This window comes from Lolium rigidum, chromosome 7 (assembly GCF_022539505.1).
Source record: "Lolium rigidum isolate FL_2022 chromosome 7, APGP_CSIRO_Lrig_0.1, whole genome shotgun sequence".
Classification (NCBI taxonomy): Eukaryota; Viridiplantae; Streptophyta; class Magnoliopsida; order Poales; family Poaceae; genus Lolium; species Lolium rigidum.
This window is the reverse complement of record NC_061514.1, coordinates 214501602-214518623: the sequence shown is the minus strand read 5'-3', so window position 1 is coordinate 214518623 and position 17022 is coordinate 214501602. Positions and strand designations below refer to the sequence as shown.

Genomic DNA, 17022 nt, shown 5'->3' with positions numbered 1-17022 from the left:
AATGTGTTGTATTATTTCTTTATTTCAATTGTGAATATTGTAAAGATAATGTATCTTGTGTTGTTATCAATAAAGCCCAAGGTTTTCTCTAATGAGCTTTACTTAATATTTGTATTATTCATAATGTGTATTATTTATTATTTACTTAAGGAATTTTCCTCACAATTGAAATATAGGGTATTTATTTAATGTTTGAATTTGAAATTCAAATTCAACTTTGGTTTGAATTCAATCATGCAACTTAAGATTGTGATGCAATATCTCTTCTCTCTTCTCAAAACCCTAATTTAGTTGAATAAGGAACAAGTTTGTCACACTCTCGAAACCCTAACCCTGTAAGATGTCGAGAGAGAAACCTGTCCCCCTTCGATGCAGTTTTGTTTTAAAAGCGTGAAATTTCCCCAGAATTTACGAGGCAATGCACATCCCTTTCTAAAATCTACCCCTCGATCGTCTCTAAACCTGGGACATTACAGCCTTTCCCCCTTAAAGAGAACTTCGTCCCGAAGTTGTGGTTGTAATACCTGAAGAGTTCGGGGTATGTTTTCCTCAGGTCTTCTTCCTTTTCCCAGGTGGCTTCCCTCTCGGGGTGATGCTTCCATTGTATCTTGTAGTACTTTATTGCTGATTCCTAAGTTGTTTCCAGTTCTCCTCGAGAATCTTTGCTGACTTCTCGATGTATGTCAAATCTGGTTGTAACTCAAGCTCATCATGTGATACTGGCTCATCTGGGGTCTTTAAACACTTCCCGAGTTGCCACACATGAAATACGTTGTGAACTTGGGCTAACCTTCCCGGTAGTTCCAATTCAAAGGCTAACCCTCGATTCTGACTCAAAATCTTGAAAGGTCCGATGTATCTAGGGCTTAACTTCCCCTTTACTCCAAATCTCTAAAGACCTTTCATCGGGCTCACCTTGAGATATACCATGTCTCCAACTTGTGGCTCCCATGTCCTTCTCTTTTGATCGGCATAACTCTTCTGTCGACTTTGAGCTATCTTAAGCCTATCTCTTATAATGTCAATGATTTGTTGCTTTTCCTTGACATAATCAGGATTAAACTCCTTGCTTGCTTTTTAATGATATGGGTGATCTACACTTCCTTCCGTACAGAGCTTCGAATGGTGTCATCTTAATGCTGCTTTGATAGCTATTATTGTATGAAAACTCTGCTAGTGGCAAGTGCTCCTCCCATGATCCTCCGAAGTCTAGGGCACAAGCCCTAAGCATATCCTCTAATATCTGGTTTGTTCTCTCTGTTTGTCCACCTGTCTGAGGATGATAGGCGGTACTATAGTCTAACTTGGATCCTAAAGCTTCATGTAATTGCTTCCAAAATGCTGATGTGAACACGGATCCTCGATCTGACACAATCTTCTTGGGCACTCCATGTTTACTCACGATCTCTTTGATATAAAGATCGATGAGTTTTTCTCCTTTATCCTGCTGATTTACCGCTAAGAAGTGTGCGCTTTTCGTCAACCGGTCCACGATTACCCATATCATGTCCTTCTTTTTATTAGTCATGGGTAGTCCGGTGATGAAATCCATTCCTATCTCCTCCCATTTCCATTTTGGGATTGGTGAAGGTTGTAACTTCCCGGCCGGACTTTGATGTTCAGCCTTCACTCTTTGGCAGGTATGGCATTCCGCCACGTATTGTGCTATTTCCCTTTTCATGTTATTCCACCAGAATAACTCCTTAAGATACATGTACATCTTTGTACTTCCCGGATGTATGGAATATGGTGTTTGATGAGCTTCCCGGAGTATTACTTCTTTGATCTCAGCAATATCCGGAACGCAAATCCTCTTCTGGAACCATAGTGATCCAGATTCTCCTCGCTGAAATTCTGATGGTCTACCCTCATCTATCCTTCTCATCTCCTCTACGATGAATGGATCGTCCAATTGACCCATCATTATCTCATTCTTTAAGTTAACATTTAGCTCATCGGCCACTTGTAAAGCCGATAGCCCTTCATGAGCTTCTTTCTCCCAAATTTGTATTTGGGCTTGGCTTATTTCCTTCCTCAACTCCGGTGATAATTCTTGTTCCACTCCTCCAGTGCTCTTCCTACTCAAGGCATCTGCTACAACATTAGCCTTTCCTGGAGTATAGTTTATGGTCAAATCATAATCCTTGATTAGTTCAAGCCATATTTTCTGTCTCATATTGAGTTCCTTCTGAGTGAAGAAGTACTTGAGACTCTTATGATCCGTATAGAGCTCACACTTGGCTCCATAGAGAAAGTGTCTCCAAGTTTTAAGTGCAAACACGACTGCTGCTAATTCCAAATCATGTGTTGGATAGTTCACTTCATGAGGTCTGAGTTGCCTCGATCCATAAGATATCACCTTCCAATCCTGCATGAGTACGCAACCCAATCCATGTTTGGATGCGTCACAGTACATGGTGTAATCCTTGCCAACTTCCGGAACTGCTAACACCGGTGCTGTGGTGAGTTTCTCCTTCAGAGTTAGAAAACTCTTCTCACACTCCTCAGTCCACACAAATGGTGTGTTCTTTCTTAACAGCTAGGTCATCGGTCCTACTATTTTGGAGAATCCTTCAATGAATCTCCGATAGTATCCTGCCATTCCTAGGAATCCTCGGATTTCTTTGACAGTCTTTGGTGCTTCCCAGTCTAAAACTGCTGCTACCTTGCTCGGGTTTACAGCTATTCCATCTTTGCTAATAACATGACCAAGAAATTCTACTTGATCTAGCCAAAATTCACACTTGCTGAACTTGGCATAGAGTTGATGTTCTCTTAGTGTTTGCAACACTATCCTCAGATGTTCAGCATGTTCAGCTTTGTCTTTGGAATAAATCAAGATATCATCGATGAATACGATGACAAACTTGTCTAGACATGGCATGAAGATCTTATTCATGAGATTCATGAAAATTGCTGGGGCATTGGTTAATCCAAAAGGTACTACAAGGTATTCATGATGTCCATACCTTGAGACAAAGGCTGTTTTCGGAACGTCTTCCTTCTTGATCTTTATCTGATGATAACCGGATCTTAGATCAATTTTGGAAAAGACTCCCGCGCCTCTAACTTGATCAAATAGATCTTGTATTCTAGGAAGTGGGTACTTGTTTTTCATAGTAACATTGTTCAAATTCATGTAGTCTCCGCACATCCTTCTGCCTCCATCTCTTTTATCCACGAAGATCACAGGTGATCCCCATGGTGAGATACTCTCCTGTATGAATCCTTTCTATTCTAAGTCATCCAATTGCTCTTTAAGATCTTTCAACTCCTTAGGCCCCATCTTATATGGTGCTTTAGCAATCGGAGCTGTTCCCGGAATTAGGTCGATAGTAAATTCTATCTCCCTATCTGGTGGCATTCCAGGTAATTCCTTAGGAAAAACATCCTGGAACTCATTTACTACAGGTATGTCCTCCAACTTCACTTCCTTCATGCTATTCAACCGTAGCTCTACTTCAATCTGGGTATGCTTGTCTCCTTGGTAGATCATTCTACTTCCATCGGGGCTTTTCAAAGACACAGTCTTGTTCATACAGTCGATCAATGCTCCATTAGCCTCTAACCATTTCATACCAAGAATGACATCAATGTCCTTCATGGGTAAAATGAACAGGTCTGCATCAAACGCGCATTTATTGATCATAATGACTTGTCCTTGTTTGGTATGGGTTACTACTATCGTTCCCCCCGCGGAAAGTATGGTTATGGGTGTATCTAACTTAGTGCAGCTAATCCCATGTTTGATGATGAATTGTTGAGAAATGAATGATGTAGTTGCACTCCAGTATCAAAAAGTACTTTGCCAGGATGAGTAAGTATCTGGAGCGTACCTATCACTGCCTGATCGGAGTTAACCACCTCCTTCAAGCTGGTGCAGTTTAACTTGCCGAAGGGTTTCTTGTTCTTCCAGTTCCCTCCAGCGTTTCCTCCTCGGCTTCCTCCTCCTCCTGACTTGTTCTTAGGGCAATCCCTAAGCATGTGCCCCTCCTCACGGCAACCAAAGCAGATTATCCTTGGCTTCCTGCAATCCTTGGAAAGGTGTCCTGATTTCCCACAGCTTCGGCACAATACCAAGTTTGCAGGATGGGATCCTTGATTCCTCCTCTGGTTGTTGTTGTTGTTGTAGTTGTTGTTGTTGTACCTCGGTTTGAAACTCAAGCCAGTATTAGGCTTGTTGCTGACATACATCTTAGGCTCAAACTTGGCCTTCTTCCTCTTCTCCTCCTGCAGTTGCTTGAAGTCATCTTCAAGAGTGATGGCTGCATCCAGCAACTCTTGGAACTCAGTCGCTCTCATCATCCTGAGCTGAACTTTGAACTGGGGATTTAATCCCCGCATGAACCTCTTCTTCTTCTTGTCCTCGGTGCTGACCTCCTCAACAGCATACCGAGACAACTTCGAAAACTCCCTGACATAAGTCAGGATGGCCTTATCTTTCTGCTCGAGACTTTCAAATTCTCGACGCTTCAGTTCCACTATGCTCTCAGGGACATTGGATTCCCTGAACTTCCTTTTGAACTCCTCCCAAGTGAATACCTTCTCAGCTGGATAAACGGCTACTATATTGTCCCACCATGATCCGGCAGGTCCACACAATAAGTGTGTTGCATATCTGACCTTCTCCAGGTCATTGCATCCAACGGTGTTGAGCTTCCGCTCCGTGTCCATCAGCCAATCCTCCGCGTCCATTGCCTCGGGCGCGTTTGCGAAGGACATAGGTTTTGTATTCTGGAAGTCGAGCAAGGTGACTCCCGGTTCTCGGGCCTCTCCACCCCGTTCGTTGAAGCAGCTCCCGGAAAAACTTGTTCCGCTGTTCCAACGTTATACGTTGCCTCTCCTCCAACATTTGCATATATTGGAGGAAGTTCTCGCTAGCGTCATGGGTGGTGGTGGTGGTGGAAATCGGTTTCTGGCTGCTTCATCAGCCTCTTCCTTCTCGCTTGGCTTCGCGCTCCATGCGCCGTGCTTCACTCTCCTCACCTACCGGTCCCGACATATCCCCCTAGTTCTGCAACACAAAGTGGTACTCATAGTTACTCCATGCGCATGTTTTCTGAGCTCAACTTTGTGCACAGAACTAGTCACGCAATGGAAATCAAGAAGCAAATCCAAATCATACAAAACATACCCTGTATATACATACTTAAGTGGTCTTATTACAATACTCAGTGACGTTGTGAGTATGCAAACTCACTTATTGAAGTATATGTACAAATTTCTACAAAATAGTACATACAACAATACATGTGGTACTTATGTATTGTAGTCCCGCCTTCCATGGTAGTCTCTAGTCGTGCTTCACTCCCGGTACATTCCAGGCTTCCATCCGGTTGAACGTGTAGTCCTCCTGACAAAAACCTGGAACATAAGGTCTCCCCGTCGGCTGGTAATCGGAATCAGAGGATGATCCCAGGGAGAAATCTGTGTTCATGAACTGGTCATTCAGTGCATCATAATCCACCCATCGGGTGTACTCCCCTATGACTCCATGATGACCCACAAGTATAGGGGGTGTATCGTAGTATCTTCGATAAGTAAGAATGTCGATCCCAACGAGGAGCAGAAGGTGTTGACAAGCAGTTTCGATGCAGGATTCACTGTAAATGCTCACATACAAGTATTCAGGGGGTCTTGATGTAACAGATGAATAAAGTACGAGTAAGTAAAGTGCGAGAGTAACAATTGCAGAGAGTGGCCCAATCCTTTTTAGCACAAAGGACAAGCCGGTTTGTTTACTTATAATGACCAAACGTTCTCGAGGACACACGGGATTTTAGTCTAGTGCTTTCGCTACATACGGCTAATTAATCTTCATTGTTTTGATAAGTGTTGTGTGGGTGAACCTATGCTAATGTACCGCCCTTCCTAGGACTAATACATACTTGTGATTATACCCCTTGCAAGCATCCGCAACTACAAGAAAGTAATTAAGATAAATCTAACCACGTACCTTAAACTCGAGATCCCGCGATCCCTCCCCGCATCGATATAAAAATTTCTTAAACTCGAGATCCTGCGATCCCTCCCCGGCATCGATATACCAACGGGGGCTCGGGTTTCGTCACTCCGGCAACCCCGCAATTGGCAAACGAGTACAAGATGCATCCCCTAGGCCCATAAAGCTGAAGTGTCGTGTAGTCGACGTTCACACGACACCACTAGAAGAATAACACCACAACTTAAATATCATAACATTGAATATTACTCAACCATACTTCACTACTAACATTTAGACTTCACCCATGTCCTCAAGAACTAAACGAACTACTCACGAGACATCATACGGAACATGATCAGAGGTGATATGATGATGAATAACAATCTGAACATAAACCTTGGTTCAACGGTTTCACTCAATAGCATCAATAACAAGTAGAAATCAGCACCGGGAGAGTTTCCCATATCAAACAATCAAGATCAAACCCAAATTGTTACAGCGGTGACGAGGTGCAGCGGTGGAGACGGCGGTGATGATGGTGGAGATGATGGTGATGGTGATGGAGATGATGTCCAGCTCGATGGCGGTGACGATGGCGTCGATTTCCCCCTCCGGGGGGAATTTCCCCGACAGATCTCAGCCCGCCGGAGAGCTCTTTCTCTCTCGGTGTTCTCCGCCCCGCGAGGCGGGCCGTGGCTCTTCGCGACGTACCCTCGAGCTTAGGTGTTCGGGACGAAGGCATACGCGAAGAAAAGGAGGCGAGAGGGGCTGTGGGCCCCCTCCTCACAGGGCGGCGCGGCCAGGCCTTGGGCCGCGCCGGCCTATGGGGTGGGCCCACCTCGGGTCCCCTCTTCTCCCCCTTCTAGCTCCCTTCGTCATCTGGAAAAATAGGATTTTTGGTATAATTTCCGTCAATTGTTGATCTTCCGAAATATTGCGTTCTGACGATGCTTTTTCCAGCAGAATCCTGGCTCCGGTGCGCGATCCTCCAATAATCATGAAACATGCAAAATAGATGAAATAACATAAGTATCACCTCCAAATATGAAATATATCAATGAATAACGAGCAAATTATGATATAAAATAGTGATGCAAATTGGACGTATCAACTCCCCCCAAGCTTAGACCTCGCTTGTCCCCAAGCGAAACTGAACTCGGTAAACAGGACCACATGTTTATGGAGTGAAGAGTCGATAAATCAAATACGAACAAGAAGCATCATATTCATCCACACAAGACATTCTAGTAATTAAACAGCTTCCTCATATAACTCAACTTGAAGCAAGTATAAGGTAATCACAAATAAAGGTGCATAAGAAATCATAATTGGTGATGGCAAACTTTGTTCTTGGTCAGAGAACAGTTAACAGATTATACTTATCTATTGAGCAGCGCTCTCACGTTAAAGTTTATATGGCTTATCTTGCATACTCAATCATAATGATCATTGATAACTTTCAAAGCTATATTCATTCGGTAAAACTTGTACTAAACAAGGAAGAATAAAAGACATGATGAAGCAAATCACAATATAATAGTTTGATCACAACAACTCAAATGCTTGCTTGAGATGGAGGGAAATAGGTTTATCGACTCAACATAAAGTAAAAGACAGGCCCTTCGCAGAGGGAAGCAGGGATTAAATCATGTGCTAGAGATTTTTCAGTTTTGAAATCATATAAAGAGAATAAAAGTAAAGTTTTGAGAGGTGTTTGTTGTTGTCAACGAATGGTAGCGGGTACTCTAACCCCCTTGCCAAACAGACCTCCAAAGAGCGGCTCCCATGAAGGACGTTATTTCTACCAAGCAAGGTAGATCATCCCTCTTCTCTTTGTTTACACATGTACTTTAGTTTATTTAAGGATGACACTCCCCCAACCTTTGCTTACACAAGCCATGGCTAACCGAATCGTCGGGTGCCTCCCAACAATCTCATACCATGGAGGAGTGTCTATTGCAAAATTAAGTTGCTTACTGATGAATCGCAGCAAAACATGTGAAGAGAATTATTAATGAAAGTTGATTAATTGGGGCTGGGAACCCCGTTGCCGACTCTTTTTGCAAAATTATAGGATAAGTGGATGAAGCCACTAGTCCATTAGTGGAAACTGCCTAACAAGACCGAAAGATAAAACACCACATACTTCCTCATGAGCTATAAAACATTGACACAAATAAGAAGTAATAAATTTTGAATTGTTTAAAGGTAGCACATGAAGTATTTACTTGGAATGGCAGGAAATACCATGCAGGTAGGTAGATATGGTGGACACAAATGGCATAGGTTTGGGTTCAGGTTTGGATGCACGAGAAGCATTCCCTCTCGATACAGTGTCTTTGGCTAGCAAGGTTAATTAGCAAGCATAAGAGTTGAGGGAAACAAACGAATATAAATGTGATAGAAACAATCATGCATCTTTCTTGTAAGCACAAACAATTTTAACTTTAGAATAATAAGCTATGAGCTAACAAGAAAGGAAGACAATGAAACAACTATATGTATTTCTCTTTTTTTTTACTTAAACCTCAAGGTGTTGTTGCTATTGACCAATGCTAAGTTTGCCAAAACCAAATAGATTTACTCAATGCTCCCAAAGTGGTACCAGTACTAAAATCAAGATCAATCATATAATAGAGATTGCAAACTAAAATAAGGTGTGCAATATGTAAATGATAAGACTTCTCATTAATATTTCATATCGATAACTCACACCAAGGGATACATAGACAACCAACTAAAGGAGAGATACTTCCACATCGCAACCCATCTTATATGATAACTTCCCTACTCATGATATGACACTACTTTATAGTAAAAAGTAAAAGGTAGTGATGATGTGATACCGCGGCACTCCCCCAAGCTTGGAACAAACCAAGGGGATGCCAATACCGATGATGAATTACTCCTTTGGTGATGGTGGTGATGAATTCCCGACAAGCTTCTCCACAAGCTCCTGAAGCTCATCAATCTTGTACATGAGGTTGCGGATCATCTCTGAATTGTGCTCAACGCGATTAAGAAGTATATCAAACAGCGAGTCCCAATTCTTGGAGTTACTTCCCCATCCTTCAGCTTCAGGCTTCGTCCTTCCTGCAGTGTTAGAACGATCTATATCCCAATTGCTAGACAATGCTGCCTTGGGAGTTCTTTCAATTTGATTATTGTAGATTAGATTGCGGAAGGGATGGTAAGTGCCTGAAGAAGACGTCTTTGGAGCTAGGTAATGACGTGGAACTCCTCCTCCGGTGCTAATCCGTGCACTCTTCTTAGCGTTGAACGGGTTTGACACCACTCAGATGCTTGCAATGGTGGTGCGCGGGCGTACTCGCGGAACTTCTTCGACTTCCTCTTCATCCTCCTTGACTTCTTCCTTCAACTCGGGGTCTTGGATACCTTCCTCCGAAGGCTCCTTGTCCTTGTTGTTGGAGACCATGGTGCTCCTAGATTGAAAATAGATCCTGGCAGTAAACAGCTCGAAACAAAACACGTCGAGAAAACGATATACGGACCTCCGAGGGTCCGGGGATTATATAGCAAAATTTTTCAAAACAAACGGAAAGTACCGGTGTCGAACCGAGTCGGAAAGGGGCGACGAGGCGGCCAGCTCACAGGGCGGCGCGGCCCAAGGCTGGGGCCGCGCCGGCCTATGGGGGCACGCCCTCGTGCGTCTCCTCCACTCCGTTTCGATCTTGTAATTTTTCATATTTTCCAAAAACAGCAAAAACATTGTTCGGAAAGTAAATCGCGAACTTTTTATTACTCGCATCGTTACCTATTCAAAGTCGAGTTCTGGCGGACTCGTCAATTTGACCTTTGATGAAAGCCTCCGTGTTTCCACTTGAATAACATCAACATCTACATTATAAGAATCACTCCGAGATATAATGCTTGAGTCTTTGTCCATTCACCACTTGTGTGGCATTGCCTTGGAGAGAACTAATTTTAATTGCTCCTGAACGATACACCTCCTCAACAACATATGGTCCTTCCCATTTCGAGAGTAATTTCCCTGCAAAGAATCTGAGACGAGACCGATACAATAGGACTTTATCCCCAATATTAAACTCTCTTTTAATAATCCTTCTATCATGCCATTTCTTAACTTTATCTTTAAAGAGTTTAGCATTTTCATAAGCTTCACTTCTCCATTCATCTAGAGAACTTAACTGCAGCAACCTCTTATTACCGGCTAGTTTAGGATCTTTATTTAATTCTCTAACAGTCCCAATAAGCCTTGTGCTCTAGTTCTAATCGGTAAATGACAAGCTTTTCCATAAACCATTTTATAAGGTGACATTCCCATGGGGTTTTTATAAGCAGTTCTATAAGCCCATAGCGCTTCCTTCAATTTACTAGCCCAATTCTTTCTAGTTTTATTAACAGTCTTTTGCAAGATAGATTTAATTTCTCTATTTGATAGTTCTACTTGCCCACTAGTTTGAGGATGATAAGAGGAAGCAATTCTATGATTAATACCATATTTAGCAAGAGTTTTTCTAAAACCACCATGAATAAAATGAGAACCTCCATCCGTCATAATATATCTAGGAACTCCAAATCTAGGAAAAATAATGTCTAAAAGCATTCTTAAAGAGGTCTCACCATCAGCACTTTTTGTAGGTATGGCTTCCACCCATTTAGTAACATAATCAATAGCAACAAGTATATGAGTGTTACCTTCTGAAGAGGGAAAAGGTCCCATGAAGTCAAATCCCCAACAATCAAATGGTTCAATAACAAGAGTATAATTCATAGGCATTTCATTGCGTCTGGAGATATTACCAACCCTTTGACATTCATCACAAGATAAAATAAACTTCCTTGCATCTTTGAAGAGAGTTGGCCAATAAAAACCTGATTGTAGAACCTTTGCGCGGTTCTATCTCCCGCGTGATGTCCTCCATAAGCACTACCATGACATTTACTCAATATCTCTTGTTGTTCATATTCGGGAACACATCTTCGCAGAATACCATCCACTCCTTCTTTATATAAGTGTGGGTCATCCCAAAAATAATGCCTCAAGTCATAAAAGAATTTCCTCCTTTGTCGAGCTGAAAAGGTTGGAGGCAAGTACTTGGAAACAATAAAGTTAGCATAATCAAGCATACCAAGGACCTGCCTCGCAAGCTCACCTTTATTACAGCCAATTGTTCATTTGGAAAACTATCATTAACAGAACAGATCATAAGCAATATTTTCCAATCTAGACAAATTATCAGCAACAAGATTATCAAGCACCTTTCCTATCTACAATATGTAAATCAAATTCTTGCAACTGAAGTACCCATCTAATAAGCCTCAGCTTAGCATCTTTCTTTGTCATAAGGTATCTAATTGCAGCATGATCAGTATGAATTGTAACTTTTGAATCAACAATATAAGATATAAATTTATCACAAGCAAAGACTACGACTAACAATTCTTTTTCAGTAGTAGCATAATTTCTTTGAGCAAGCATCAAGAGTTTTACTAGCATAATGAATAACATTCTGTCTTATCTACTCGTCGTCCAAGAACAGCGCTTCTACAACGAAATCACTAGCATCACACATAATTTCAAATGGTAAGTTCCAATCAGAGGTTCAACTATAGGGGCAGGTTGTTAAGGCTTTCTTTAGAGTTTCGAAAGCTTCCTTACAATCATCATCAAAAACAAAAGGTACATCTTTTTGAAGAAGATTAGTAAGAGGCTTTGAAATCTTGGAGAAATCTTTAATAAATCTCCTATAAAACCCAAACATGACCAAGAACACTACGAATACCTTTAACATCCCTAGGATAGGGCATCTTCTCAATAGCTTCAACTTTAGCTCTATCAACTTCAATACCTCTCTCAGAAATTTTGTGTCCCAATACAATTCCTTCATTAACCATAAAGTGGCATTTCTCCCAATTAAGAACAAGGTTAGTTTCTTCACATCTCTGCAAAACTTTATCAAGGTTTCGCAAGCAACTATCAAAAAGAATTCCCATAGACATAGAAAAATCATCCATGAATACCTCTACAATACTCTCACAAAAGCCATGAAAAATAGCAGACATGCATCTTTGAAAAGTAGCAGGAGCATTACATAAACCAAAAGGCATACGCCTATAAGCATAAGTTCCATAGGGACAAGTGAAAGTGGTTTTCTCTTGATCTTTAGTTTTAACAAAGAATTTGTGAAAAGCCGTGAATAACCATCAAGAAAGCAAAAATGAGTATTTTTAGATAACCTTTCTAACATTTGATCAATAAAAGGCAAAGGGTAATGATCTTTCTTAGTAACCTTATTAACTTTTCGATAATCAATGCACATTCTATAACCTACAACTACTCTTTGAGGTATGAGCTCATCATTATCATTAGGCACAACAGTCATTCCTCCTTTTTCTTAGGAACACAATGCACAGGACTAACCCATCTACTATCAGCAATAGGATATATAATATCAGCTTCAAGGAGTCTTAATACCTCATTTCTTACCACATCCTTCATCTTAGGAATTAGACGACGCTGAGGTTCAACAACGGGCTTCGCATCATCTTCCATATTAATGGCGTGTTGGCAAATAGAGGGAGAAATCCCCTTCAAGTCATCAAGAGTGTAGCCAATAGCACCTCGGTGTTTCTTCGGTATTTCCAATAACCTTTCTTCTTCAAACTCTGAAAGCTTAGAACTAATAATAACAGGATATATTTTCTTATCATCAATATGAGCATATTTAAGATTATCGGGCAATGGTTTTAAATCAAAGACGGGATCTTCCTTTGGTGGTGGTGTTGTACCCAGATCTTCCACCGGTAAATCATGCTTAAGAATAGGTTGACGAAGGAAAATTTCATCAAGCTCGTCCCTTTCTTCCCTAAAAACTTCACTCTCACTATTTTCCAAATGCTGCTGCAAAGGATTACTAGGAGCAAGAGCAATAGATGCACAGTGTTCAACTTTAAAATCACTATTAGGCGAATCAATTTTATAAGGAGTTTTGGTAAATTTAGAGAAGTTAAACTCATAAGATTCACCAGCAAATTTAGTCAAAATTTTCTCTTTCTTGCAATCTATAATAGCTCCACAAGTATTTAGAAAAGGTCTACCAAAAATGATAGGACAATATTTACTAGCAGCAGAACCAAGTACCAAAAAGTCAGCAGGATATTTAATCTTACCACATAGAACTTCCACATCTCGAATAATACCAATTGGAGAGATAGTTTCTCTATTAGCCAGCCGAATAACCACATCAATATCTTCAAGTTCACAAGAACCAATTTCGTGCATAATCTCCGTGTAAAGCTCATAAGGAATAGCACTAATACTTGCACCAATATCACATAAACCATAATAACAATGATCACCAATTCTAACAGATAGCATAGGGAGTACTCCTTCATTTTAGCAGGGAAAGGAGTTTTTTCAATATAAGCTTCAGGAATAACATGATCAACAGTTTCAACTACAGCACATTTATTTATAGATGAATCAATTTTATCTTTATACGGTTCATGATACTTATCAAAGTTCTTCTTAGTCAATTCATAATGAGAAGCAAAAGCTTTATAAAGATTTGCAAGCAACTTGAGAATCAAGACCATAAGTAGCACTCATATTATCGAAATTTATCGAGTATCCATAAAAGCTTCAATGCATTTATAATCATAATTTATACCGATTCTCTATCCTTGTCGTTCTCCCATCCTTCGCATTTTCTTGGATCCGATTAAGAAGGTCCCTTTTAAACTCTTCCTTGTTGCGTGTAAATGATCCAGAACAAGAAGTATCCAGCAAGGTCTTGTCTTGAAAAGAAAGTCTTGCATAGAAATTATCAATAATAATATTACCGTGAAGCTCATGAATGGGGCATTTGAGCATTAAAGACTTCAATCTCCCCAACGCTTGGGCAATACTTTCTCCTTCATGAGGCCAAAAATTATATATGCGATTCCGATCTTTGTGAATCTCACTTGGAGGATAGAACTTAGAATAAAACCGAGGCACAATATCATTCCATTCAAGAGAATCCCCATTATCCAAGAATTTATACCAATGCGCCGCTTTACCGCATGAGCGATACTGCGAGAATAATTTCTTCCTCACTTCATCCATAGCAATACCTGCACACTTGAATAAACCGCATAATTCATGTAAGAACAACAAATGATCTCCGAGGTGGACAGTTCCATCCCCCGTATAATCGGTTACCCACTACACGTTCAATAATTTTCATAGGTATTTTGTATGGTATTTCTTCCTTACTCAGCGCCTCATCCACTACCTTTGCAGTAGTAGTAGATTTCCCAAATAAACACTCAAGAGAAGATCTCTCCATAATGAGTTATAGCATCGAGCGGGAATAAAATCAGCACAAACAGGTAGAGATTTCCCTTACCAATTCCACTTACCAATAGCGCTTCACTCCCGGCAACTGGCGCCGGAAAATAGTCTTGATGACCCACAAGTATAGGGGGTGTATCGTAGTATCTTCGATAAGTAAGAATGTCGATCCCAACGAGGAGCGAGAAGGTGTTGACAAGCGCTTTCGATGAAGGATCACCGTAAATGCGCACGTACAAGTATTCGGGGGTCTTGATGTAACGGATGAATAAAGTACGAGTAAGTAAAGTGCGAGAGTAACAATTGCAGCGAGTGGCCCAATCCTTTTTAGCACAAAGGACAAGCCGGTTTGTTTACTTATAATGACCAAACGTTCTCGAGGACACACGGGATTTTAGTCTAGTGCTTTCGCTACATACGGCTAATTAATCTTCATTGTTTTGATAAGTGTTGTGTGGGTGAACCTATGCTAATGTACCGCCCTTCCTAGGACTAATACATACTTGTGATTATACCCCTTGCAAGCATCCGCAACTACAAGAAACTAATTAAGATAAATCTAACCACGACTTTAAACTCGCGAGATCCTCGCGATCCCTCCCGCATCGATATACCAACGAGGGCTCGGGTTTCGTCACTCCGGCAACCCCGCAATTGGCAAACGAGTACAAAATGCATTCCCCTAGGCCCATAAAGGTGAAGTCTCGTGTAGTCGACGTTCACACGACACCACTAGAAGAATAACACCACAATTTAAATATCATAACATTGAATATTACTCAACCATACTTCACTACTAACATTTAGACTTCACCCATGTCCTCAAGAACTAAACGAACTACTCACGAGACATCATACGGAACATGATCAGAGGTGATATGATGATGAATAACAATCTGAACATAAACCTTGGTTCAACGGTTTCACTCAATAGCATCAATAACAAGTAGAAATCAGCACCGGGAGAGTTTCCCCTATCAAACAATCAAGATCAAACCCAAATTGTTACAGCGGTGACGAGGTGCAGCGGTGGAGACGGCGGTGATGATGTGTAACGACCCGGAAAAACCCTATATTAGTTTTTTTTTCCGTTGTTTGTTTTTCCGTGTCGTTCCAAGTCATCATGGCATATGCATCATATCATCCACAAGATTTTATCAAATAAAAATTATTTTTAATAAAAACTATTTCGGTTTCCCTCTCATATGGTTTTTATTTGAAACCTCCCTCTATCTTTTCTTTTCCACAAAAACCCTAACAATCAAAACTATATAACTAAGTAAAATTATTTCAAATGTTTGACAGCTTTAAAATGGTTTGGCTTTGTTTGGTTTTGTTTTCAAATACCAAAGCAGTTTTGAAAATAAGAGAGAAAAGAAAATTTTCAAAATCAAAACCCTCCCCTGGGCTCCCTCTCTCTCTGGCCCTTTTTCTCCCTCTCTCCCCGCAGCCCAGCGAGCCCACCCCGGCGGCCCATCCTCTCTTCTATCCTCCCTGGCCCGATACCTCTTCGAGCCGAGAAAACGTCGCTGTCCTCCTTCCTCCTCACTCACGCACGCAGGGAACGTGACCCGGTCGCTGTCCACCACCACGGCATCGAGCCACTCCCACCTGCTCCCCCTCCTTTATCTTGCTGCTCCTGCAAACCCTAGCGCCCCTCCTTTTCCTCCCTCCTCGCGCCGCCATCTCCTCCTTTCTTTTCCCCTTTCTTCTTCTTCTCTGTGAGCAACCAACGAATAACCACCGAAGCCATGGCCACCTCACAGAAACCTTGACCGTGTCGACGACTCCGTCCACCCCAAGCCTCGCCACCACCACCGTTGGAACCGCCTCGTCGTCCTCTACGTTCGGGTGTAAGGAATCGAGTTAATACCCTGTAATTCGAGCGTAGTGTCGCCGTTTCTCCGCGTCGGTCGCCGAGCTTCTTCTCCGATTCCGGCCACCTCCGTGCTTCCCCGTCGTTTCCGGGCATGGATTCATGATCCTGGTAACTCCCTCTTCACCCTGGACCTCCAAGCTCCCTCTCAATTTCGTTCTATGCGAGCCTACCGGCGTTGACCACCGTTTCTCCTTGCAGATGTCGTCGGCGGTGGCGCTCCGGTGAGCCCCTAGACTCGGCACCACCACCAACGGGTTCTCCATGTTCAGGCGCATTCCCGAGCCAGCTTTCGTGTCCTTGTTCACGCAGAATCAGGAGATCGACTCCCGACCTGATCTCCCTCCGACGTGGCTGTAGCCTTGCAAGCTCGACCCCGCCCCTGCTTGGTTCAATTTCAGGCGCTCCTCTTCTCCAGCAACATCAGTTTGGTAGCCTAGTGGTTCTCTACTTGTTTCCCTCTCCCAGCAGATCCGAGTTCAATTCCCAATCTCAACCTTTTTAATGTTCTTTTTCTTTCAGATGCGCGGGCATCTACTTCAGTTTCGGTGCATCTTTGTTTCAGACGTGAACATCAGCCTATCCTAGTGGTTAGCTATCTTGGTAAACTATCTGTGCATCCAGGGATCAATTCCTAAACCTGCGTTTAAATGGGCTCTTTTTGTTTCTCTCTGATTTTATCAGATCCGGCGTCTACTGGGCCAGGGCCCGTGTCCCCGCCAGCTCCTTCGATGCCTAGCGCGCGGCCGGCCGCTATCTGCTGCATAGGTCCGGCCCTGTACAGCCCATACGTCTCTCTGTTTGTTTTATTCTTTTGCAAATCTTGTAAAAATCATATCTCCTAAACCGTAACTCGAAATAAAATATTTTATATATGAAAAC

The 17022-nt window shown here is 41.9% G+C and overlaps 1 long non-coding RNA gene across 1 annotated transcript; it reads left to right on the top strand.

Moving 5' to 3' along the window:
- Window positions 1–15976: 15976 nt before the first annotated feature.
- Window positions 15977–16730, top strand: LOC124671891. Its single transcript, XR_006992693.1, has 3 exons — window positions 15977–16251; window positions 16342–16571; window positions 16663–16730. It is a non-coding gene; the product is annotated as an uncharacterized LOC124671891 (long non-coding RNA).
- Window positions 16731–17022: the final 292 nt, after the last annotated feature.